Consider the following 27,160-nt stretch of genomic DNA (forward strand, 5'->3'; position numbering starts at 1 on the left):
TCATGGCCTGATATGCACGTGGCCACAGTTTATTGCAAAAGATCCCATACAGCTTTATATAACCTACAAAGGAGATACAGCAATGACTGTGCCCATTGCAACCTTAGCTTTTTCTTTTTACTAGTTACTTTTGGAGGCTTTGTTATTCTTTAAGCCAGAAAACTAAGAAAAAAATAGTATGGCTAACAAATTGGGGGGAAATTCAGATAGCCAGAGTTAGATTGCAGAGCATAAGTTCCTTTTTCTGTTTGTAATGGGGCTACTGTTTTCTCTCTTAAGCTGTGTAATTTCTACATTAACTATATTATTATTTTTTATTCTGATTATGGGTATTGCTATATCTGGTAACTGCTGGGTAGCAAATAATATTGTATCTTAAAGACCCAATATCTTATCATAAAAAGGCCTAATGATTAGCACCTTACAACAGCTGCTGTGACGGATTCTCAGCAAAGCCTCCTCCTTGGTCTTGACCTAAGAAAAGACTTCAAACCCGTTATTGCGCTAAAGACTAGGTATTTGTCTTCCCAACTCTAAGACCAATAATATTTAGGGAATTATTCTAGAGATAGGTAAGGAACACTAATGTACATAAGGAACAATTTCCCTGGCAGAATATTGCCCAAGAGTTATGATGCATTTTGAATCTTGTCTTGCAGCACAATGATCGATCAGCCAGGAAATCCACATGAAGATTATTTTATATTCACCTACTTACAGATGTTCCCATTCTGCAGAGACACTGTGGACACAGAAACGACTGGTCCTTCATTCAGCACCCGAGAGGTAGAAACTCATGAGAACAGTGTGGAAGTAACATTTGTAATAAAAGGAAATAATTGCTGTGTAAATAGTAACCAGTAAGCTGCTTAACATGCATTAGCTCCTTCTTAACATTTGAAAATGTGGTAAGAAATTCTGTAGAGGAGATTATGGAGCTGAACATAGGTGAAGATGCTGTCAGCAGAGTGTGTGGGTGGGATATAAATATAGGCACTGTGCATAAATATAGGCCTTTATTATAGTCATCCTGGTTCCCTCAATTCTTTAAACACCAGGGCTTTAAAATTCATGGATTTTTTCCTTCCAGTTGGAGAAGGGAGGAAAATTATACCAAACAGTTGCACCTTGCAGATGGCTAAACCAAGCCACAGGCTAGATGACAGAACCATGTAATGCCAGCACGAAAGGAGCAGGGACTTCACAAGTGCCACAGAAGGCTGCCCAGAGGAGTTCACATAGTTTGCCTTGCGAAGCTAAAATTTCTGGTGAGCTTTTGGGCAACAGTGCCAACCTGAGCAGACACTGCCAGCCCTCTGCCACCCTTGGCTGTGCTTATATAAGCATCCATGCACAGTGGACAGACTGGAGGAACTACACTGCCAGGCATTAATTTTTTTTTCCTCTGGGGTGTTTCTCAGCTTAAACCATTCTGCTGCTGAACAGCTAACCACCCGTGGCTTCACCACAGACAAGCTTCCTTGCTGCTTACATAAGGTAGGTGACCCGGGGAAAGGCATTCACTGGCACGTAACAGGGCGAGGGGAGCTGAGAGACTGGGGGTGGGAGGGGAGGCAGCCTAGATGGGGGTGCTGTGCACTGTATGCTGCACAGTGTTCAGGGAACCCTTCTGTTCAAATCAGCTGTATTGGAGATTTGAGGGACCTAATGAAAGTTATCTCTGTGTTGTGAAGATGTTGGACAACTGGCTGGTGCCCATTGTGGCCAGTCACACTAAATTAATTCCATAGTCTCTAGGCTTCCTGAAAATGGGGATGAAAGAAAGGAGAGACAATTTGGGGAGTTTTCCTTTTCCCAAAAGGTCTCTGAGGACCCTGTTTATGGAGCTAGAAGTTTGGAGCAACTATTCCAGAACATAGCTAGAGAGCTACCTAAGCTTCATCTATGGGCCAACCAACTGCATTACAGGAGTTGTCATAAGTGACTTTTGTCAACCTGGACCTCTATTTTAATTATCAAATTATAGTGCAAGAAAAAGGACTTGGGGAAGGCTCTTGGTCCTGTAGCTCTGATTTAACAGGAATAGAGACCTTTTTGTTTATAGAGGAAGGATGTTGTTTGTGGTCAGTGAGGAAGGCATTTAAGCTATGCTTCTCTCATTGGCTTAAAGTAAACAGCTGTCCTTATCATCCTTATGTCAGTCATTTTAGGCAGCTAACTGTGCAAGGCCTTGGCCGTTATGAATCCCATTTTGAAGAATTAACCATTCTTCCCAAGTGTTGCACAGGAAATTTGGACACAGCCTTAACTTTAGGCTCTAAATTTTATCCCAGGGGATCAAGTGTTTCAAGAGAGCTGTTGAAATGGTGAATATAGAATCATAAAATTGTTTAGGTTGAAAAAGATCTTTAAGATAATCAAGTCCAACTGTTAACCTAACACTGCCAAGTCCACCACTAAACCATGTCCCTAAGAACCACATCTACAGGTCTTTTAAATACTTCCAGGGATGGTGACTCAACTACTTCCCTGGGTAAGCATACAGCATATTGCAGGGGAGGACAAGAGTCTGACAAAAACACCTCCCCTCCATGAAACGAGTGTGTTGTTAGTTCTAACAAGGATGGGGAAAGAAAAGGACAAAAAAACCAAGCATGTAGAAGTAAGTGAGAACTCTCCAATCCCACAACTACTTTAGGCCTGATTCTCTGAGATGCCAAGTATTTGGCAAAGACAACATTCAGGTAAGCAAGGTACCTAATTCCTTTTGTTGGTCTAATTACCATTTCATCTTCACCTAGATGGCAGTAGATATACTAATTGTATAGTTGGCAAATAATCTATGCAGCAGAAAACAAGAACCTGTTAAACTCCCAACTTAACCAGGAATCCTACAGAAGTTCACAATTAGCAAGAACATTACTGTAGAATTCCACTGTCACCAGTTGTTTAAATGCCGTTATGAATCCACAACTCCCTATCCATTGGTATTAGGATTTAAAAATAAATGCCAGGTCCAGATCTTCAGTTGCTGCAAATCATTGTGTTCACATTTCAAATCTGCTGATGAATTTGCATTTAGTTTTAGGAATCAGTCAGCTGCTCTACTAGAACAACCCTTTTACTTTGAGGGGTCCCCCTTACTTCAGTGATGCTTTTCAGTGAGAAAAATAGTATAAAATTTGTACCAGAAAGGCAAAGTGTTGTTCTATACTGATAAAATAGGGCAGCAGTGATTAACTGAAAGGAGACATGCCACATGTGGTATGCTTCCTGAATTTCAGTTGAGGAGCATGGACAACTAGAAGAGAGGCTGCATGTAGTTGTGGTATGATTTGAGGTGAGGAGGGAGCTGTGATCCTGAGCAAACATTCTACCCTGGGTGATGCATGACAGGATGAGGACTGCTGCCATTCTCTGCTGCTAAAACATGTCCAAAGAAGGGGGCTCTAGCTCCACCTTCAATTGAAGAAAACTGCAAAGAGGAGGAACAAAGGTAGGGGCAGACAGTGAGATCAGAAATTAAGCGCATCTCTGTAGTCACTTTAGTTGTCTTCTACGTGTACAATGTTGAGAAGTTGCCCAGTGTCCCCAGTCAATGATTAGGATGCTCAGACCAACGCAACTCCTTATGAATTTTGAAACAGTTGTATGAAAAGGAATTTCTCACAGTACACTCAAACTCACACTCCAGTCTTGCAGTGATAACTGAGGTCAGTGAAAGTATTTCCTTTGACTAGAGACCCTGGAGTACATCCTTTAAGAGTGGGCATAAGTCTTTGGAGAATTAAGGCCTGGGTTTCACACAGCAACAGTGTAGTAGGATGTGGTGGTAAAGGAACAGTTAAACAACTGTATCTCTACAAAGTAAGCATTTTTCAGGACTTACCACTTCTCTCACTACTGAGCAACAATCTTATAAGCAACTCAGCAGAACAAATTAATGAAGGATTTGAAAGCACGTAAGACAACAGTTGAAAGATATATCCTCTCTCCTCCCCACCCCCGATATATTTATAATTAAAATGGTTACTTCTTCAGCTAGAGACAATTTGCATAAGCATTGTTAGCATCACGGTCTGAATCATTTGCGAAACTTCTATTGGCCTCCACAGGAAGAGACTGAAGGCCTTGTTTAAAACACTGTGGTGATCAAAGTTGTCTAAATTTCAGCCCATCACTAGATTTGTCTGCTAAAATATAAGCATCTCATTTCTCTGTTATAACTGAATTATTCTGAAACTAACTCATGTAGCTTATCCAGGAATTGGACGTTGTATGTAGCGTGAGTTCATTTTAGAGTTACTTTTATAGGTCAGTGCTGACTGCTACAGAATTTTTTGTTATTGTTTCTCAAGAAAAAAGTTGCATGACATTTTCATTGTACATTTGCTGTTTTTCTATTTATGAGTCCATCAGTTCACTCAAATTCATACTACAGGACTCATTGTCTAGTGTTAAATAGCCCAAAGCAATACACATTTTATAATACAGATTTTACTTTGATAAGCATATATGTTCAGTTTGTCATTAGAGAAATACATTCATAGAGTTTTGACTAAATTCTTGAAAAACTGAAGCAGATTTCCCAAACAAGCACTGTCAGTTCATAGTGCTGATGCTCTGCTAAATTTTTGTTTCACTGCAGCATCTGATCTTCATTTAAATATTTGCCACAGTTTGATGTAAACATTTCCCTACTGTTTTTCCTCTTGACCTGATATCCATATCTGATAAATCCTATTCTTGTATCAGCAAAAGATAAGCTGAAAAATGAGAACAGAATCAATATATCCTCTTGTAGCTGTTTGTGCTCTGTTTTTTATGATTTTACAGCTTCCTTCCTCTGAGAAAATCTAGTATTTTCAACTATGATTGCATTCTGATTTAGAATTTAAATGCAGATTACTTTTCTTTTGCTGTGAAGAAGATAATAAATGGTTATTTGGAAATATTTCAGTACGAAAATTCAAATATTTCCTTTGAATAATTGGTTTTGCTAATGTTAATATTAATATGGAGCTAAAACCAAATAAGTTTAAATATTTTACCTTACTGGAAGTAAATTGATTATTAAAGTTAAATATAAGAGTTGAAGCAATTATTTTGTTCTTTTATCATTGAAAATTGCTGACACTGTCAGATTCCTGTGATTTATTATTTCCATGAGACTGAGTTTTCTGAAGGAAGAGACTGTTAGATGTTGTTTCTCTGTAATTTAGTTGGAACTGATATAAAACTTTATTTTTATCTATTCATCCTTGGCCAAACTTTAAGACACAAAAGTTTGAATAATCCTCCTCTTTGATCTTCACTTGTGCTTATCGATGAGGCCAGTGACAATTAAACTTAGCGTCACATATAGGACATCACAGCCTTTATTCACCTTAAACCAACTGTCCTTTCCTCACTCTAATAATAACCATTGGCATCTACAGACACCCATTGTTTTCACAATAGATCTTTGTGAATGTATTCCTAGGACATATAGATGGTTGCTTATCACTTCTTGGTCCCTTTTCTTGAACAGTTACTTTGTCCATTTTCTCAGTCAGATTTACCCCTTATGTAGAGGGACACCCTGTGCCCTGTGCCCTTCCTCACTATTTTATCCTTATTTGTAAGATTTCTTATTCTGAAAGAATTATGCTGCTTATGGTAGGTGTTTCTCTGGACCAGGAGTACTGACGTCTTTCCCAGCTCTGCTCTACTGCCAAGGACTCTTCACTTCCTGATACTTCCATATTTCTTCCCTTTGCCCCTTGTCCTGCTCCCAATTTCTCTGTTCCTTCCTCCCCTGCTTCCATGTATGTATGTTCCCCATCTCCCTTTCCGTCTCCTGCCACTTTTCTGATCCTATGCTTAGCCAATTCAGTTAGCTCAATTCAGAAAGACAAAACTTAATAGTTTGCTGGGTTAGAAAGCTGAACTGGCTTAGCAAGGAGCAGCTAAGCAAATACCCTTCTTGGCAGGAGCTAGCTAGTGGATTGGCTCTGTCTGTAGCATAACCTTAAAATGGGGGTCAGTGCAGCGAGGCTGTGGGTGCCGAGGCATGTTTGTAAGCATCTCGTGACTTGTGGGCAGCCCCTGCTTCCCTCCCGTGGGTATGTGAGGGAGAGGGCACAGCACAGTGCCAGCCAAAGCTGGTTAGTGGGTCAGTCAGCTGCCTCTGGCACGGGAAGAGACTGACCTTCACCTCTTCTGCCTTCTGCCATTCCCAAAAAAAACAGGCCATGGAAAACAGACTGCTGATATGTCTGCCTTCAGGTCTTCCAGAAGTCTAGTCTTTTGCAGTTTCTGTCTCTGCTGGGACAAAAGAGTGACAAAAGGATGGGTTTTTTTGTCTATCCCCCACCGCCAAATCTGTTCTCCTGTACCCCAGGCACATACAGATGACCGCGATGTACTTTGTTGTCTGTATGTGAAATGCTTCTGAGAAATGCTGTTTACATTTTTAACTATCTTAAGTTGTGCACTAAACAGTAACTGTCACCTTCTCATGCCTTAAAGTTCTTGTCCTAGTTCTGGGGAGGCACTAAATCCCTTTCTCCCCTTCTCCTAATCCATTCTAATTTACTAATCTAGGCCACTGTGTCACACTATCACCCCGTACTTCCCACTCCCCCACTTCTTTGCCAGCTGCCAAATGTTGACTTGCTGTAGGGAATTTGGCTGTGGAGTGATATGTCAGTAATGTTGTGAAACAACCAGACCCTGATCTTAATTCCCAGCTGGTACGTTCAGAGAAAGTCTTAACTTTAACTTTAGCCACAGTGATAGATCTGGCCCTGACTTATCATGTGGAATGAATTATATTGCTCCAAAAATAGGAGTAAATACAATGATTGTCCTTTCCCTAACTAAATATTGACTTTGGTCAACCCAAGAAACAAGGTTTGTTTGCTTCAGTCAATTTCAAATGCAAAGAATAAAGTTTAATCTCACTGGAGTCAAATTCTGAATAAGAAAATTCCCTGTTTCTACCCACCCCTCTTCCAGGGAGGGCTGTCATTGTCTGCCAGCCTGCCACCCACAGACTTCCCACTCAGCCCACCTTGGTGTGCACACTCACCTAGACAAAGCACAGTCCCAAACCTGCTACATATAGCTGATCTGTGCTCCTCTTTTCAGCAAAAGATGATCAGAGTAAGACACTGCAGTCCTGATAGCTAGCAGATCAGCCCCTTCTTTGCCACCTCTAGAAGGGGATAATATGTATCTCACTGCCCAAGAGATGAGGCTGATACTGATTATTCCCAGGAAATACAGCGAGGTTACAGGAAGCTCATAAGGACTGCAACATGTGCCAGGCAGAGGATTCACTCTCCTACAGCAAGCTCTTACTTTTTTATCTCTCCAAATACAGCCACCACGGTAGAAGTGTTCCATCATTTCTGGATGCTCCATGGAAGGGGAAGATAATTCTAGACTAGCTCACAGCAAACACCACTGCTTTTTTTTCCCCACCCCAGGAATGTAGCAGTATAAGTGAAGATTAACTGGGAGACTAGGAGGAAGACAGAGTACAGGTAGTTGGGATAAACAATCTTATCTTTAGATGACCTCTTTTAATCCCATTTGTTGCCAAGATCAACATAAGCACAAGTTCTGCATATTCGGAAAAGAAAAAGACAACACACTTGGTAGCTTTAATCTTTATCTTGCAATAAGTTTGCCAAGCAGAACTAAAAGCTTAGCCTGATTCCATAGGGGCATTTCAAAGTTCAGCTAGGTAGTCATGCCGTATGCACAGTAACTTTGAGTGTATCATCAAGGTAAGCTGTTTTTCTGCCATAATTTAAGGCACATATTTTGGTATCTGTCTACTCAGAGAAGACTTCCCTGTGGCTTTGCCTACCTCCATTGTACCATGGAAAATAATACATTTATCTTCAGAACATCTAACAGCATAAGAACTGAAATACAATTTTAGGTCTTTCGCTGTATCATAGGCTTATAAACTGAGGTGTACTCTATCAACAAGCTATTAGCATAAATGTTTTAGCTACATAGACACATATATGCTTACAGATACACTTTCTAACCTTGGAGTCTGCTTACATTTTTTAGGCTTGTTGTGCGTGCCAAGGGAATGCTGTTCTGTGTGGGGCCATGGAAATCCCGGCCCCAAAGAGCAGGGTGCAGTGTCTGGAAATACCGAAATTCAGTCATGATTAGCTGCCACAAAGGTGAATACAATTTGTCTCAGTCCACGCCCCTTGGCTGTTACTGGGCTGTTCGTGTAATTTTGGCAAATCTCAGACCACAACCTTTGCTAAAGACAAGCACATAGGAGACCATACTGCAGCCTACAGCAAGTGTTTCCATACCCACAGCTCTATAGGCATCCATTTAATGGCTGCATTTCACATCTAATAGTTACTGAGGTTGAGGTATGTTCAGTAACATAATTAAGATTATAATATGGAACAACTGAAGTAAAGGTTTCCCTTTCTATTTGCTATCCAGCCATGATGAGATGTTTTTTCTTAAGGAGGTACTTGACAGCAGTATACCCTAAAGTCAGAGAGTCAAGGGACACTGGTGCATGTAGGGAGGATAGAAGCTGGCATAGGGGAATGTTTAGCTAGACAAAACTAGGCAAAGGACAGGGTGAAGGTCAGAGAGAAACACAAAAAGATCCCTCGTGGGAGCACTGTTTTGTAGACACTTGGCTCTGCCCTCTAGGCTTAGGAAGCCTGTTGCAACAAAGCAGGGTGACTCCTCACAACCAGAGATAGCTGTACAAGCTGCAGCACCTGCTCAGGAGTCACTGGCTGCTTTTTTCAGTGACTCATTAGTAACTGCTAGAAAAGAAGGTGACACCAGCTGGGTTTACATTACCAGGACTACCATCTTCCTGGTATTAGGACGGCTACCACTTGTTCTTCTGCCTATCCTTGAATGCCCCTCTTCCTTACCCTTTTCCTTTGCCTTTTAGCCTTTGTAGGCAAAAGGCAAACTCCTTGCTCTGTTGCCATAACACCAGGCAGCTAGCACTCCAGCTTTACTCCAGCACATGCTGCAGAGCTCTGTCCCCATTAATCTGGCCAAAAGGCTTTTCAAAGTGGAAACATTGATAAACATCAGGCTTTCTCCTGTTGTGAGGTGCAAGCAATTTATTCTCTTCTTAGAAAATATCTATTAGCAATGGGTAAGCTGTGAAAGCCAGCCCTTGACACCAATACTCCAAGACCTGTCTGCCCCATGGAAAATTAAAAATCCAGAAAAAACTTTTCATTGATGCCTTCTTAAAGAGGCGTTAAGAGGTTTATTGAGTCTACAGCTAAAAATATTTTCATGTAGGTCACCACTGGTGGGTCAACTGAGATTAGTTATAATTCTATAATTCTTTCAAGGAGCATGTAGATACAAACCACTCTCCCTGGGTCAGTTTCTAAATTGGTGGTGTAGGGGTGTAGCTAGTCTGAAAAGGTCTTTAGACAAGTCTAAAGTTACCAGTCACTTTGTAAAACACAATTTCATGTAATCTACATTCAAATCCAATGTCCGACAGAAAAAGCATGTGGGAATTTTTTCCCCCAGAGTTTGATGGGAAGGTCCAGCTAGAAGCTCTTGGCTGTCCAGTTGTTAATCACTCACTGATGAATCCTACAAGTACAAAAGGTCCCATGTCAGATGGAGGCCTATTGTACACAGTGTGCCCAGTACATATCCCAGACTGCTCACAAGCACTTTATTCTACCTAAGTTGTAGAGACCTCAGTCATCTCTCAGCCCAAGACCTCAAAAAGCCTTTCAAAATGCAACCAACACTGATAAATCACATTCCTACAACTCCTAATCTTGTGAGTTGGCTATTATGTCCCCTACTGAGGGGGTGCATCCATTCCCTTCCTTGTTACCTATTGCTAGCTTTAGTGAATCCAGAACTTTTGTCCCAATCTTCTGCTTAAACCAACACCATTATTCCTTTTCCCTTCCTGAGAAATAAAACCAGACTAAAGCTGTCCTCTAAATCTACCACGTCTCCTCATTGAAGCCATAACATACTGTTTACTAGCTCTGAATGAAAACCTAACTGTTTTCCAAATAAACCTAAGGAAATGTGCTCAGTATTGCCATCCTGGTCACTATGTGCTCCTAATAAAATATTAGTCTATAAAATCCTTTTATTTTCACAGAATGGAACTGACATGAGATGGTTTTCATTTCTGCCAAGATTTCTCTGTTCTCTTTCATGTTCTGTGGCCCATCAGTAGTCCACAGACTCTAGGTCAAAGAAACACCGCCCTGCAGTACCAATAGGGAATAGTTCCATGTTGCATTGTTCCTAATATGCGTGTATTTCTGTTTTTCTTGTAAAGAAAAACCTTACTCTGTGTGACTCATTTACTGATATTCTGCCAACCAGAGGCCCAGCTCCCTAATGGAAGAATCATTCTCAGTTAAGTGCTTACTGTCAACAACTTCACACCTTTTATTTCTTCCTCCCAATATAAATGCTGAACTTACAGCAGACTGCAGCTTATCTTCTCTCATCATGGTCTATTTTGCAAGGTGAATGAGCAGCCACAGAAGCAGTCAAAATAACATAGATGAGGAGCTGGCACAGAAGCAAATAGGCAAGAATGAACAGCTGAGGTTGGGGAAAAGGAGGGGATGGGGAAGTAACTGATCAAGAGAAAGTATGGTGGAAGAGCAGTCTGAAACTGTTCTTTAAAATGCTAAGCTTTTTGTGGGATCAGGGGTATGTGCTGTCATTGCTTCACAACAGGAATGGTTAAGTTTAATGACACAAAACAGCTGCTTTAATTGAGTTTAAGAGACAGTCCTAATTCTATTTAAAGACTTTATCTTTTGTTTAAAAACATTCCTGATGTCAAGTAAGTTTGATTAATTTGTAGTTTCCTGGAATGACAAAATAAGTTGGATCCTCAGAGCAATGCTGCAAAGCATAGCAATGCAGCCAAGCTTGTCAAATGTTCATTTCACAATTATTAACAACTACAATAAAGAAAGACTGTGTAAAATGACCTTTAAATCTTGAAACGACTCTTAAACCAAAAGTATCAGAAAAGAGATTATAGAGCAGAGGAAAATACTGCATTGCAGTAATGTAATTTTCGTAAGTTCTTTGAGGCATATATCTCAAACATATATGAATCTGCAAGTACAATCTACACAGTAAAAAAAATCCTTACTGCAGCTCATAAGATCCAGTTAAAATCTCTGACCGTTGTTTAACTTTTAGTCCATTTTCTGTATTTTGGTAGTTTGATTACTCTATGTAACAGCAGATTCAAAAGACCACAGAATGATACCTCTGTATTAATTATTATTAGCACAACATCATGTGTAGAAAATATAACTCCTATTTTTCTCATTCTAACTCTTTTGCCTCCCTATAAAGAGAAGGAACAAAAAGCAGATCTAAGACTTAACAGCTCACCCACTTCTTGCAAACCCCAAGGAATCATATATACAAACAGATCTTTTTTGGTTGAAGCTTTGAGCTTAAAGGTAAGATTTGTTGTGATCTAATGGGCTATCTATCACTAGATGTTTACAGGAGGAAAAACATAGCGCTCAAGTATGTAGCTGATATAAATTGTCATAGAGCAAAAAGTGACTGGTGTTACAGTGTTTACAAGTAAATATGTGACAAGTACTCCAGTAACTATTGTTTTGCTTAATCCTACAGCTTTTTCTTTGTAATGCCAACAGCAGTAATGCAGAAAGCATATCTAGCACAGATTAATGCAGTCCTATTCCCAACACAGAGTGTACAGTCTCAGTAGCTGGAAGGCAGATAAACAGGCAATACACGTTCTGGTTTCTCAATTCCAAAGCCAGACATATTAAGACAAATTTTCCTTTCCTATTATTTTTTTTCTGGTTTCATTTGCATGCAACAGCATGGAATGTAATGCTGATATAAATTAAGTGAGAGAAAAGCCAGGTGCAAGGGAACTAGAAATGGATTTAGTTTGTTGTGCAAGAAGGAACACTCCCTTTCAGGTCAGATTTTCAAAAGCTAGCACGAATAATTTCTTGCTAAATGCTGACAGCCCCATTTGACACATACTTGGCTTTTGCAAATGCAACGGTATAATTAAAGGATCATTTAAACAAGAATTACAAAGGTTAGGTCATGCAGTACCTAGCACTGGGGAGGAAAACAGACTCCCTATTACAACTAAAGTTACATTCTTTCTTCTATTTATTTGCTTTCTCCTTGCATATATTTATTTAGGCTACAAGGTGTCCTTTTTAATGAAAATCCATTGAAATCCGTAGTTACGTCCAAGACTGCTTCATCCCTGTGACAGAGGAGAGATGAAAAGCAATGCAGTTTATGCTCAATGTGTCCCTAGTGTTGAGGGATGACATCTGGTAGTCACAGCTGTAGCTCTCAATTGGAAACCATCCCCTTGAAAGAGAAAGCAGCATCTGAAGTTGCATCAGTCACTGCAGTTTCAGTCTGTGAATGTGAATTGCATTGTCTGAAATTGCAGTGTAGGAAATTGTACGGTTATTTTTTTTTAAATTGCCTGGAGTTGTACTGCTATTAAGTGTATTCACTAGCACTGGAAACAATTCCCAGATGAAGGATGAGTAGTGGATATTTATTTTTTACAACAAAAAAAGTAAAGTATCCATTTTGAAACACAGCAATTCTGACTCTGGTAATGACTATTGCAGTGCAAACCAAAAGCAATTGAATCACTGAAGATAAAGGACATGCTATTTAATTTGTAAAACATGAGCCTGGCCACAAGTTCATGCTGTAAATCTATGGAGCAGTTGTGTCTTGTTTGTTTCCCGGCTACCCCTTTCTGGAGATCACTGCTCCCACAGCAAAGTCGGTAAAAGCAATGGGAGCATACATTATTCACTTCAATGTGGCGTCACACGTTTTCGTTTAATTTGCTATAGAAACGCAAGGATGACTGAGCTAGCCAGTAGTAAAGCAGATCAGAGGAGCGCTCACACAATGAGAACACATTGCTACTGCAGGACTCTGGCTGAGGAAGCAGAGACACCCATCCAAAACATGTCAACTTCCCATCACTTAAAAACGAATGCTCTTTCTTCAGGTGATGGTCACATCAAGAATGAATAAACAGTAGTTCTGGTCAAAGGTAGTGCTCCATTTGAAAACTAAACTTGGCAAGAATAATGCAGGCTACTTGTTCAGCACAGCCTGTAGTGAACAGAGTGGCGCTTTGGAGAACCTTTACAGCCTGCCTACAGTTTCAGTGTAATTCACAGTGTAAATACCTAAGGAGTTCAGGAAACATTAATGTTTTTTGAACATATGGCCCTCCATTATGAATAAGAAGCTGAAGCTCGATAAGGGATTTGGACCTACGTGTGGAGGGCAGAGCAGACTTACCCAAAAAGCACTTCCTGCCCAAATGTACCACCATAGCTGAAGACTTTACATCCCTTGTTACAAGGGAAAGCCTTACCTTCAGCAGCAATCCAGAATATCACCCTCAGCTTGAGCTTCTGAGGAAAAAAAAATCAAGCTGTACTTTGGAAGACTACAGCTGAGCAAGAGAATAGTAAGGACTTGAAAAATTTCACTGTTGCTTAAGTTTGGAGTGCCCCTGTGCATTTTCCTTTTCCTAGTGACTGTTTCAAAAATCAAACATAACTGGTGTAAAGCATAAGATGTTTGGCACTTCACTGCCAGTTGCACCTCACTAACCTAATAGCAATGTGAACTTCACAGCTGCAATATGAAAAATAAAGGACTCTGGCTTGGTATTTAGAGACTTATAGAACAAATTTCTCTCTAGCACGCTAGCTTGTATAGCTGGGATTGAGAAACTCATTTCATATTCTCCTGTTTCTCTGACAGATTCCTAAGAGCACAAGACCCTTGGAGTAGCTTCTGCAATTGGAGTAAACCTCTCTCCAAATCACCTCCATGATGAAAGTATTCCTCCTGCCACAGCCTTTCAGAACACCCGTCACTGATTTAGTAACTATTGGCTTACAGTTAAATTGTCCAGGAGGCTTTTATCTGTACTAACAGTAATTGAAAGCCTTTTGTGTTCATCTGCACATACCTCCTTTAAGGTCCAGCTTCTGCCTTACTTCATGTTGATTTCTCATGCATCCAAAGAAATCTCCTCTACTACTTATCTCAAAGTACCTATTACGACTATTCAGTGCAATTCAAGACAGTCAGTTTGAGGAACCCTCCACCATGAATTTTAAGAACAAAGAGGAGAATGAAAAAATAATACTAATTCAATAAAAAAGCATTACCTGTAGGGTCCTACAGCTGCACTCTATATCCCAGCCTGCTCACAACTGCATCACTAAATCAGCCAGTGTCCCCAGCACTCTGTTTGCCCAGTAACAGGGGAAGGAAGCCAAAGACAGCTCGGATGCACTTCTGAAGTTTCCCCTACTGGCCCCAAGGCTCTTCCAGTCCACAGCATCCACAGGAAACACGGTGGGGAGGAGGACCCTTCATTCTCACCCAGTGTATAACTTGATGACTAGGCCACAGTCCAAGGAGAGAGATGACAGGGATTTGAAGCTTTGTCACAAATTCTATGATTCTATGAAATGTGTTTTTCATCTTTGTTTGACCAGGCCGTCATTCAGAGTCCTTCAAGGTAAATGCAAGAAAGGCTCATCTGTGAGAAAGTAAGACTTATTTCTGAAGCTTAATGTAGTTGGTTCAGATGGCATCCGAACACAGGCAGCCTCAGACACCTTGCCTTCTGCTCCTGGAATGGCTGCCTGCACAAGCCACACAAGGTACTGGACATAATCAGAATAGCTTGCAGTACTAGGTCAGAAACTCCCAAGCCTGTCAATGCAGAACTTCTTGGGCAACAGCTTCTTTCTGACCGCCTCTTTTCTTTTCAATTGTCCCCTCTGTGTCAGTGCTTGATACAAACACATTTCATTTCCTCTAAACCATTCTCACAGATTTCAATTATATGCTTATTGCAGCTGCCTCTCAACTAAAAGCAAGTTTTTGTTCAGTTTTCCTAAGTCATAGAAGTAGCTCCCCTGTGCCTTAATTTCTCCTGTTACTTTGATGCCCCCTTCCTGTCTCATACAAATGATACTAAATGTGTGGGCATCAGGTGTTCCCTGAGTGGATTTGTACTGTTCAACTCACTAGGTGGTCACATATACATGTCCTTGTGGCAGAGTTACTAAACCTGCAACAGAAGACAAATAAGAGGAATAAGTTATAATAGCCTTGCAACATCATTGTTGCTATGCTGTGTAACTGAAGGTTGAACAAGTACAAAGTATTGGGAGTTGGAGTTTGCGGTGGTAAGTACACAGCACTGGACATGTGGTGCACTCACATTTAGTTCAGAAGAGGCTGCTATAAGCGAGGAGGCTTTAGTAAATCCATCATAAAGACTCCAAGACAAAGACATTCTCTACATTTCGTAAGTAGGAAAGAGGAGGTTTAAGAACTTGAGTGGGTACATCAAGTAAATTAGAGCAAAACTGGGATTAGAAATTACAACTTCTATTTCCCATCTACATGTTTAAACTTCAGAAAAATACTATGTGTCCTGGAGTACATATGATTTGTATTGTTTCTTTTTTTAGAGACTAAGCCTGCATCCCTAATTCATATGATCAGTCCCATAGAAACTAGTGAGAAAAGAGTAAAGATCGAGCATTTAAATTGCAGTCTTACAGTTTTGTTGGCTTTTTTTTTTAACCCAGCACCTATGCTTTCTTAGCACTCAGTACCTAAACCATGATAATAAAGGTAGTTAGGAATAATATCAGGTTACTATATTCCAACGGCTCCAAATTATATTTAGCAAACATGTAGGCTTGCTACTGAAGGTATAACATACAGCATAAGAAAAACATACAGAGTTAGTTGGCAACCTAATTAATGTGTCTGCTTAAGATAAGTCATATTACATCTTAACATATGACATACTCTTGAAAGACTGCGACCTCTATCCTCATTACAGGTCCACCCACAGGAGATGACTGCAGCCATTTCCAGAAGATACATTACATCTGAACTATTCACAGGTGCTTTCATGATGCAGCTGATGACACATCCAAAATGATCATGATACCACCACATGCTAGCAGATACTGTACCATAGTCCTTGTGACTGTCTGAAGAACCATATTAGGATCAGCATGGAATTGGAGGTGATCTGGAACCAAAAATCTCTGAATTTTGTGGCAGTCAACATGTGGATTAGGCAGCTGAAAGATGAGCTGCTTCATTTCCAAATACAGCAAGTGCCACTAAAAGAGCCTGCTCTTCCATTTGTATATCACTTCAGAACTTGCAGGGCAGAGTGGCCTTGAAGCCTGACATACAGTAATGCAGCGTAGTAATGTGGTTTGCTACTCTCCATTACAGACAACTGGGCACAATCAGGCCACTATGCTGCTGTTCTCACAGAACCAGTCATGGTGTGGTACACACAGGGAAGGTTCAGTCAGTTTTGTGTAGTCACTCTTGGGTATCTGAGGGTTGTTCTCCCTGTGCCTTATGCAATCCATGCAGGTGATGCTGTAGGCATTGCCTACATCTCTTCCTGCTCCCTGCTGAACAGACTTTTTTGTGGTTAGAATAGAGGAAGATCTTGGCTTCTCCCTTCCTGCACCACGCAAGCCTTTAGGGAGTGCACTTTGCACAAGGAGCAAAAGGCAAGATCAGAAAGAAGGCATGTCCTGAAGAATGCTACAGTGGCTGCCACCACTCACAGAAGCAGCCTTAGCAAAATATGGGGAAAGTCTAGGCTGAAATTTCTCAAGCACTAACAGCTATTCTGTCTGCACTCCATTTACATAATAAGAAATGTTATGCAAACCTTGTCTGAGAAAAGATTTCCTTCTCTTTCAGCAGTATATGCCTGCTACTGCACCAGTGTCTGGAATAATTGTGAGGGGGTTTTACTTTGCCGTCTTCACCAAGCAGTAAGATCATGGTCCACACCCACAACTTGTACTCTCTACACCATGAGCTGAAGGAATGACATTTTGATGCTTGGAGTAACTGTCCTCCTCAAGGCATCTGTAGCCACACTTCCTTCCTCCTCTTCAAGTTCTTTCTGATCACTGTGCTTCCCCAATGCTGAGTATTCTGCTAGAACCTAGCAACCCCTTTTCCTCAGAGTAGCTGCAGCAATCAGTAGGTGTCCAGGATATTTACCCCACAGAGGCTGTCATCCTGGAGTGCCTACAATTACAGAAGAGGAAAGTCATTTAAAATTCCTCTTGCTCCACCACACCCTAGGAACTGAATGAGTGACTAGAAAACAGCTCAGGAGACAAATTTCAGACGCAAAAAAACTCCCAAAGCTTCCTCTGAAGACTGAAAAGAAGCGTCCTAGCTGTATGATAAATCATATATGGTACTACCTACTTTGTCTTGAGAATGTGTGAGACATTTTCAGCTGAGGGCAGAGTTGGATGGCAGTACTGTTGTAGATCAAGTTCACAGGTAACATGTATCAGGCACCACCTGCTCCAAAGATGCTCACCAAAGAAAAGGAGGGAGGATTTTGCATTGATTCTAGTCTGTAAAACTTATGTTCATACAAACAGGCTGTCTACATGATAGCCGTTTTGTTGTTATTTAGTGTCTCACATAGAATGAAGGTAGTCCTTACGCCAGGAGTTAAAAATAAGAAGCAGGTGTATTCGTGAGAACCATGTGAACCAGTTGCTTAGTGTCCCAGATAGAGGTTTTCTCATCACGCTTCCTGAGGTGTATGTTTTGAAGCTCAGGTGATATAACTCACAATACTGGACTCTGGGAATGCCTTTGGGAACGAGTCTAACCTTGACAACTGTCATGGGTATATGCTCACATGCAGTGAGAATACAAAGTAGAACAACCTGACAGAGGAACTGTCAGGACTGACTGAGATCAACAGTGACTGTTTTCTTGATCATCATCATCATTGACTCAAATCTGTTCTGAAGTAGTAGACTAGTTAAGTGCTTATGTATGCGATACATGCATGAACATAGAGAACATTACTACTACCAGTTCCCACTCAAAGGCTGCACCTTTTAACACCTTTATTATTGACACATCATTACAATAAAGTATTAATGCACTTGGTCATTTTAAGTATGTGAATAGCCACATTCGTGCTGATGGGGCTCATTCAATTCACATCTGCATCTTAAGCCCTAGTCAACATTTGAAGTAGTTTAGTATGGATCACATTACTACATAAATCTGCCCTTACCTTCTTTCAGGCCCCTTGTGTGGTCTTCCACTTCCCACACCCCTCAGTTTCTGTGTCTTATGTTTCTGGGACCTTTAATGCTCCTGACTGCAGCAGTCTCAGTGCCAAGCAATCACCCACTCTCGCAAACAACCCAGCACATTCATTTCAGCATCCAGATCCTTCCACCTCTGGTAAGTGCTGCCACTCTTCCGAGACTCACTTACACTACCCTTCTGCGATCATCCTCTCTCTTCCCTGACATTCTATCTTGCTCACCTCAGTAGCAGAGATATGTTTCTCTCTTTTTAATGGTTTCCCCTCAGTCTCTCTAATCTCTTCCTTCTGGCCTTTCCTATCCCAGAAATTCGTTAGTAAATGAGGCAGAAAGCTGCCTTGCAGCTGTGCATGTCCATTCAGTTTTCTGTGTTGATGCGAGGCAATTTCTGTAATGAATGTCTAGCAGAGACTGTTCTGTACATTTCTGAAATCATATAAGAGATTGTCTAGGATGGCATATTTACCTTCTAAGGTAAGTAGTCTAGAACAATGATCAACACCCGCTGAAGATTAAAGCAACTCTAGACACTCCTAAGAAGCCCAGCTCAGCAGCTCCTTTATTTGCTGTGACCTTTTATTGCTGTCTACATCCTCATTGTGAAAATGACTGCACAGCTATGGTAACTAATTTCGTTTAACGCTTTTTTTTCTTTCTTTCTTCAAATTTCAAGCCTGGAGGCCAGATTTAAAGCTGTAATTGCTAGGGGATGCTGATCAGGTATCTGAGTGGTTTTACAAAAGTGCCTGAGGGGTAGGCATTGCAAACCACAGCATGGAGTCCCTTGTCCAATACCATGCCAAGCCATTAAAGTCACACACAGTTGCCCAGCTGCACACAGAAGGCTGAGCTGCTATCTGGAAGCAGTGAAGTCTCCCTACATCCTTATACAAACCCGGCTACACAACAGCCCAACTTGTGCAGAGTCAGCTCAGAGTTGTCTTATCAGGTACACATGCTCCCTGTTAACTGGACATGAAATTCTGCAGCTGTTTGAACAGCAGAAAACTGGTACAAAAGCATGCACTTCAAAGTCCATTCAGGAACTCGCAGGGTCTTCTATGGTTTAAGGCCCATGACCTGATGATTATCCATACCTCTATGCCTATGTTTAGATAAAAACCCAAACTTTTAGATGCATAATATAAATGAAAATTTTCTCACTGCTTCTCATCAGGTACAACTGTATCTGTGCCCTTTCTACAGCAGCTCGCTTTGAGATAGATCAATTCAGAGGCATTTAGAAGGGAAAGTAACAGCCCATAGAACTAAAGCAGCCACATCCAGTTCACTTCCTATTAGGCTTCAGTTTCTATGGTGTTGCAGCCATAACAATCACAAAAACTCCTGTCAAACTGATTTGGTTTCGTGGTACTGAATTGCTGAGGTGTTCAAATCAGGTCCCTTAAAAATAAACTAGTTTTGTTTGAGACAGCTGCACACCCTTTATTGTGCAGAGGTAATGAAACTAGCATATCCAAAGGCCGCTCAGTTGTCTGCCTCTCCTAACACACTGAAAACAGTAATTCTATGATTCTATAATAATACAGGAATACAGTGAAAACCACACTAATCACTGCCTTGAAATGATCATTTGCCTTCAGTGCTCTGATCTTAAGTGACCATTTAAGTTATCCCCAAACTGTTTGTCTTCAACTTTAATGACACAAATGATGAACATAAGACTAATAATTAATAAGCATAATTACTTGATAGCATTGTTATATATCAATATGGAATTGTACTTTCTCCCATGAACAAATAAATATAATCAACTGTTTCTGTCCCCCTTTACAATGAAGGGCAGCTGAAGTGAAGGGTGGCAAAGTAACTCACCCAACTTCACCTACAGAAGCAGCAAGAGTTCGCAATGGAATCCAGATACCAGAGGTCCCGGGCCAGCACTGTGCCTACAAGGCCACATTGGGAACTCTTCCAATGAAACCTAGGGCAGATTAAGTTAGAAATTTTCTTTCCTTATGGCTCGGTCCGAGCCATAAACAGTTATGCTACAAAAATGATCCCCAATTAAAAAATAGCCCTTTTTTTTTGGAATAAGAGTTGCTGTTAAAAATAGCTACAAATTTAAAATTGTGGGAGGATGGAATGGAGATAGAAATGTGCAGATAGCTAAAGCTATCTACAACTCACTGGGGGAATACTTACAGTGTGACTAGCTGAGTTATGCAAGGTATCCCACACTGCCTTGTCTGGTGGAATTATTGCACAATTTGTGGCGGGGGTTTACAAAATTGCAATTCTGACCCTTCAGGAAAGCAAAGCCATTAATCTACAGTGCTGACTTATTTGCTGCTCATCTTCCTCTCACATGATCTGTGCTTTAACTCACTGAAAATACTGGTACATCCCCTGCATTTTTCCTTTGAAGTGATATCACAGCTTGGTGATTATTTTTGTTTACTTGCCTCTGTTGTTCCTGCCCTTATTTAATGCATAATGTATGTGATGCATCAGCTAAGTGACTGCACATTTCCTTATGCTGCTTAGGCTGGTGATTATGCAAGCTCCTCTTATCTGAAAGTATCTCCCTACATGGCCTGCTGGGAAATGTAGTGCTAAGAATAAAGGTGATACATAGAATCATTAAGGTTGGAAAAGACCTCTAGGATCATGAAGTCCAACCACCAACTCAACAATACCATGTCTCAAACAATGCCCTGAAGTGCCACATTTCAACGTTTTTTGAATACCTCTAGGGATGGTGACTCCACCACCTCTCTAGGCAGCCTCTTCCAATGCCTCACCGCTCTTTCAGTAAAGAAATTTTTCCAAATATCCAACCTAAACCTCCTCTGATGCCGCTTGAGGCCATTTCCTCTCGTCCTATCACTTGTTACTAGGGAGAGGAGACCAATCCCCGCCTCGCTACACCTCCTTTCAGGTAGTTGTAGAGAGCGATAAGGTCTCCCCTCAGCCTCCTCTTCTCCAGGCTAAACAACCCCAGTTCCCTCAACTGCTCCTCATAAACTTGTCCTCCAGCTTTGTTGCCCTTCTTTGGACACACTCCAGCAACTCAATGTCCCTCTAGCAGTGAGGGGCCCAAAACTGAACACAGTATTTGAGGTGCGGCCTCACCCGTGCTGAGCACAGGGTCACGATCACTTCCCTACTCCTGCTGGCCACACTGTTCCTGACACAAGCCAGGATGCTGTTAGCCTTCTTGGCCACCTGGGCACACTGCTGGCTCATGTTCAGCCAGCTGTCAACCAGCATCCCCAGGTCCTTCTCCACCCGGCAGCTTTCCAGCCATTCTTCCCCAAGCCTGTAGTGTCGCACGGGGTTGTTTTGACTCAGGTGCAGACCCAGCACTTGGCCTTGTAATACTTTGTACAATTGGCCTTGGCCATCCGATCCACCCTGACCAGATCCCTCTGCAGAGCCTTCCTACTGTCAAGCAGCTTTTTCCGCCCAATTTGGTGTCATCTGCAAACTTAATGAGGGTGCACTCGATCCCCTTGTCCAGATCATTGATAAAGATATTAAACAAGACCAGCCCCAAAACTGGGCCCTGTGGAACACCGCTTGTGACCAGCTGCCGACTGGATTTAGCTCCACTCACTACAACTCTCTGGGCTCAGCCATCCAGCCAGTTTTTTACCCAGTACAGAGTATGATGTTTCATACAAAGACATGACTCTACATGCACTCATGATCCAATTCTGCTGAATTTGAAATGCTATAGGGTACAATTTTAGAAGCACTGCAAATTTGTGAAAAATATATGGTAAGGACCTGCCTCAGAGATGCACACCAAGTGATTTGCATTGCTACTCAATTCAATACTGAGTGGTCTTCTGCAGCCTGGGACACTGAGCAACTTGCTCTTCCAAGTACCAATTATGAACACTTTAGAGAGAACACAAACCCTTGCATTCTGATCATATTGATCAGGATCACATCAAAGAAACCATGATTTGGATCAATCTTGTCTCCTGGAAAGGCCTTGAATCTTGTGCTTGGGTAATGAGGCAAGAGGTTTATCTTCAGATAGCCTTGTGAGGTGGATTACGGTACACACACTGTTTTGACAGATGGAAATTAAAGCATAGGGAGGCTGAGTTGGTTATGGTTACATAGAAATCCTAGCAGGAGAGGGATCAGATTCCTTAACATCCTGGCTATGAGGCCAGAGCACTCATTCCTGGTTACAAGTACCAGAAACAAACAAACAAAAGATGGTAAGTATCAATTAACAGCTTGATCCTCGGCCACATTCACTAGAATAATTAAATGCTGTAATAGGATCGTGTGCTCAAACCTCACAGCTATGGCTCATATTTGGGCCAAGCCAGTAAGAAACATTTCTGAAAGTTCATGTGTACTAACTGAACAAATGTAAACAACTAGCAGACAGCAGTGCTTTAGAAACACCATTCCACTGCACAGCTGTTCACAGCATTAATACAATATCACACGCTGTTATTAGGGTATCACTACCTCAGCTTCACATAATACTTGTGGTAGCATTTACAAATTTCATGTCTATACAGTTGGCACCACAACATGTGCAAACAGTCTGTCTTCCTTTGAACATGCCCCTCCAATCTTGACACAGGTTGCCGTTACAGTAGTTTAATAAAAGGTAAGATAAAACATGCCAGATTTATCTCTTTTCATCAGATAGATTTTGAAAGCTGAAACTCCATTTTCAGGCATGCAACAGTACGCGCACATATCAAGACAGAGACATTCTTTACAGTATCTTCAGCTAAAAAGCAGGTACATCTGAGAGCAAAGACAGGGAGACACCTTCTGACTCTTCAGGAGTACAAAGGCATAGGAGTGCTTTTTGTAGTGACAGACAACAGAAATACTGACATACCCAAACAGCATAGGAACAGACTGTTTCCAGGGTTAAATCCTACTTTCGCAGATATTAAAATTACAACATTTTCCTAAAGGTGAGCATTTAATTCTTTTTCTAAGACCATCTTCTTTTCCCAAGCTTTATACAGAGGGTAGTCTAGTGACTTCTGTGAAGTTGGTCCCAGTTTACATCATTGTGAGAGAATCCAAACATTTTCACCTGCATTTCCTCCTGCCACTTCATGGGAACACTGAATACATTCTGTGATCAGTTACATTACCGAATGGTTTAAGTGTTACAGAAGAGGCTGGGAACACATTCAAATAGACCAAGATACTGTCAAAAATTTCCTTTTAAACAGCCAAAAGCAATCTACTGGAAATTACTTTGCAGGCTACATATTCTGATTCCCTCCACAACTCCTCTTGAGTTTAATGGTAAGTGAAACACTCCAGTGTGGTTCATCTGTTACAGCATATTTGATTTTTATTTAGCTCTAATACTGGATCATCCTCAGGTCATTTGCATATACACTTTGATAACTGAATGATGTTCTACCAGCTTCACCATTTTTGTTGTAGACTACCCTGTTTGTGAATGATGCACAGCCTCTGAGCACAATGTACCAACTGGAGTCTTTTTTTACAGGGAATTCCTAAACAAATGGCTTTCACACATTTTGTAGCTCAGCTGTCTTTGAATTCCCAGCAAACCTGGTGGCAGGGATGAATGTCACGGACTCCTGACAGATGTTCTGCAGAAGACCTTTATTGTCAGCTTTTCACTGCTTGTATCTCTTTTCGACACATTCCTCATGCAACCACGTGCACAAACCGTTTCTGTTATTTGTCAGCTAGCTCTAAGCACACGCCTTCCGCTACATTCTAATAGGCTGTTCTATTTGCACTACCTTATTTGTTTTTGCTTACTTAAATCCTTCTTGGCATTTCCACGCTCCTGTCTCTGTTTTTTACTGCTGCGTTGCTTTGGTTCAAGGACGTGTCAAACAGTGCTAAGTTACTTGCAAATTCATCCCCCACATCTCCCCCATTTTTATTTTGTATTAGCCAGACATTTTTTACTGTTCTATTAATCGCTGCAAGCACTGACAAAAGAATGGCAAAATTAAAAGCAAAATTAGGAATATTATTAGAAATACTATAGCAGTTTTTACTATTTCCTTGAACCATCCTGTGATTCCCCATCCAGTCAACCATATGACTGAGGGCAGGCATATCGACTCCTGTCCCATTAAGTTTGTGAGGGTACCCCAAACATTTTTTCGTGGTTGGACGGAGACCCACGAATGGCAGAGGCTGATGACGGCAAGGAAGGTGATGAGGCCGCAAGCCATGGTTTCACTCCTTTTTCCGAAATCCATCAGGGACTGCAACCTGTGGAGACACAAGCATACCCTCTCCCCCAAGGTATTAGCGGATGAGGGCCTTCCCACAGGCCCGTGTTTAGATATTTTATCATTACTAAGGGCTGTTCTGAATGTTCAATAGACGTTAGGGCTTTGCTCATGGATTTATAGTGTTTTATGATAGGTGGGGTATCATCATTTTGGAATAGTAGTGACAAATGGTTCATCACATGTAATATTTTTGCTAATCGGTTGTGCGGGGTTTCTTGGCTATCTCCCCCTTTTTGTTTTTGGAGCAGTTGTTTGACTGTGTGGTGTGTTTGTTCTACTATAGCTTGACCGCTAGGGGAGTGGGGAATGCCAGTAACATGGCAAATACCCCATTTGTGAAAAAAGGTTTTAAGTGAGCTACTGCTGTAGGCTGGGCCATTGTTGGTTTTAGCTCCACTTGGGATTCTGAGTGCAGCAAAAGCAGCTTGGAAATGGGCCTGTACATGTCTGCTAGTTTCGCCAGTGGCGGCCATTGCCCATATTGCATGAGAGAACATATCAATGGATACGTGAAAATATTTAAGTTGTCCAAACTCAGCAATGTGAATTACATCTGTTTGCCACAGGCGGAGGGAATGTAAACCTCGAGGGTTCACTGCTAAGGCAGGGGTAGATACACAGGCTTGCAGTATGGGCAAGTCTGCACGATTAACTTGGCGTCAGCAATGGTGATACAGAATTGTTTCGCTAAAGCCTTTGTTGATTGGTGGAAAAAATCATGAGAGAGTCACGCTTGCACCAATACATTTGGTACGGGAGCAGCAAGGGTTACATTAGTTAAAATGTCAGCACAGGCATTACCATGTGTAAGAAAACCCGGTAATTGTGTGTGACTTCGAATATGAATTATACAATAGGGGTGTTTCTGCTGTTTGATTAAAAAAAGTTGTTCTTTAGATTTTAAAAACAGGGTTTGCTTTGTTATATGTTTAAGGTGAGCTCTTTCTATTCGTTGAACCATGCCCACCATGTATTAGGAGTCAGAAACGATATTAAGAGGGGCAGTAGGCCAGAATCGAAAGACCATTATGACTGCGTGCAGCTCCACTATTTGTGGTGAGCCGTGGAGAATCTCGACTTTGTGCTTCCAGACTCCGTTCTCTTCCCACATTACCACTGCTTTGCCTGACTTCCCTGATCCATCGGTAAATACCGTACGGCCATTGACCGGCTGTCTTTGGCACAATGGTCGATTTTCTATTTTAACATTATAATAAAAGGTAAACATCTTCTGTGGGGGATGATGGGTATCTAGCTTTCCACTAAAGCCCGCTAAGGCTAACTGTAGTTGAAGGCTATTTTGAACACTCCAAGTGAGATAAGTTTTTACGATAAGTAACACAATAAGTGTAGGTTCTTCCCCTACAAGTTCTACTATTCTCACCCATCCCTTTTTAATAAGGTCAGCAAACATTTCTGTTCATGTGGCAATGGTCTTGGTAGGTTGGTGGGGTAAAAAGACCCATTCTAGAATAACAAGAGGGTCGTTACGTCGCGGATCCCACTGTCCAATTATAGCAAGAGGCTGCTCTTCTTGGTTACAGACAAACAGTGTGAGCGGGATGTCTTCACTGCGATGATGGCATTGTTGATTCAACAGTTTATCGTTGATTATCTGTAGTGCTTGTTGTGCCTCTGGCGTCCAACTTCATGGTGCATTTATATCAGTGTCTCCTTTTAACAGGTCAAACAGGGGAGTAAGAGTGGCATTGTCAATGCCGCATTGGGTTCGAATCCAATTAATATTACCTAATAGTTTCTGTACATCATTTAAGGTCCGAATACTGGCAGTTATTCCCATGTTTTGAGGCTGGGTGGTTTGTTCCAAAATTTTCCATCCTAAATACCTCCACGGAGGTTCTGTCTGTATCTTTTCAGGGGCTATCCGAAGTCCTGCATCCTGCAGTGCTTGCTTTAAGGCCTGAAGGGCCTCTTTGAGCACAGTATGAATTGGCCTCCCTAACAATAGATTGTCCATGTAATGGTACATGTAAATATTTGGATAACATTGTCTAATTGGCTGAATTGCCTTTGCAACATATGACTGACACATTGTTGGGGAGTTTTTCATTCCCTGAGGGAGTACAGTCCAGTGATATCGATCCATTGGCTCCCCCTTTTTAAGTTTTGGCACTGAAAAAGCAAATTTTGGAGCATCGTCTGGGTACAGCGGGATGGTAAAAAAGCAGTCTTTCAGATCGACAATGATTATATTCCAATTGGATGGAATCATTGTAGGTGATGGTAGGCTGGGTTGTAACGAGCCCATATCCTCTATGATTGCATTTATTTGCCGTAAATTGTGCAACAATCTCAACTTTCCACTTTTCTTTTTGATTACAAATACTGGGGAATTCCATGGACTGTTTGTTGGTACTATGTGTCTTTGCACAAGCTGGTCCTGGACCAGCTCCTGTAGAGCTGTGACCTTTTCCTAGGTGAGCGGCCATTGATCCACCCATACGGGGGTCTCTCTTGTCCATTTGAGGTGGAGTGGCGGTCGTGCCTCAATGGCCGCTACCAAAAATTTGCAGGGGTGGAGATGGTAAATCTGCACTGTCCCATCACATCACATCCCAGCAGGCTGATTGGAATTGGTGTGATATAAGGATGAACAGTACATGTCGTTCCCTCTTGGGTCTTTATCGTGAGGATTGTAGAACTTTGAAATGTGCTGGACAGGCCTCCAAATCCTACTGATCTGCTAGCTAGGGATGTTGTAGG

General features: G+C 41.4%; 1 protein-coding gene and 2 long non-coding RNA genes across 3 annotated transcripts in view; 2 read left to right on the forward strand and 1 right to left on the reverse strand.

Moving 5' to 3' along the window:
* The window catches only part of LOC142065967 (1-acylglycerol-3-phosphate O-acyltransferase Pnpla3-like), a 59,157-nt gene that overhangs the window by 29,743 nt on the left and 2,254 nt on the right, over positions 1-27,160 (reverse strand). The gene's annotated exons all lie outside the window — the stretch shown is intronic.
* Positions 660-10,368, forward strand: LOC142065988 (uncharacterized). The gene is made up of 3 exons (XR_012663589.1): positions 660-786; positions 1,422-1,497; positions 10,289-10,368. It is a non-coding gene; the product is annotated as an uncharacterized LOC142065988 (long non-coding RNA).
* LOC142065984 (uncharacterized) lies at positions 11,335-16,775 on the forward strand. The gene is made up of 3 exons (XR_012663587.1): positions 11,335-11,444; positions 13,792-14,705; positions 15,905-16,775. It is a non-coding gene; the product is annotated as an uncharacterized LOC142065984 (long non-coding RNA).

Source organism: Phalacrocorax aristotelis, chromosome 1 (assembly GCF_949628215.1).
Source record: "Phalacrocorax aristotelis chromosome 1, bGulAri2.1, whole genome shotgun sequence".
In the NCBI taxonomy this organism is placed as follows: Eukaryota; Metazoa; Chordata; class Aves; order Suliformes; family Phalacrocoracidae; genus Phalacrocorax; species Phalacrocorax aristotelis.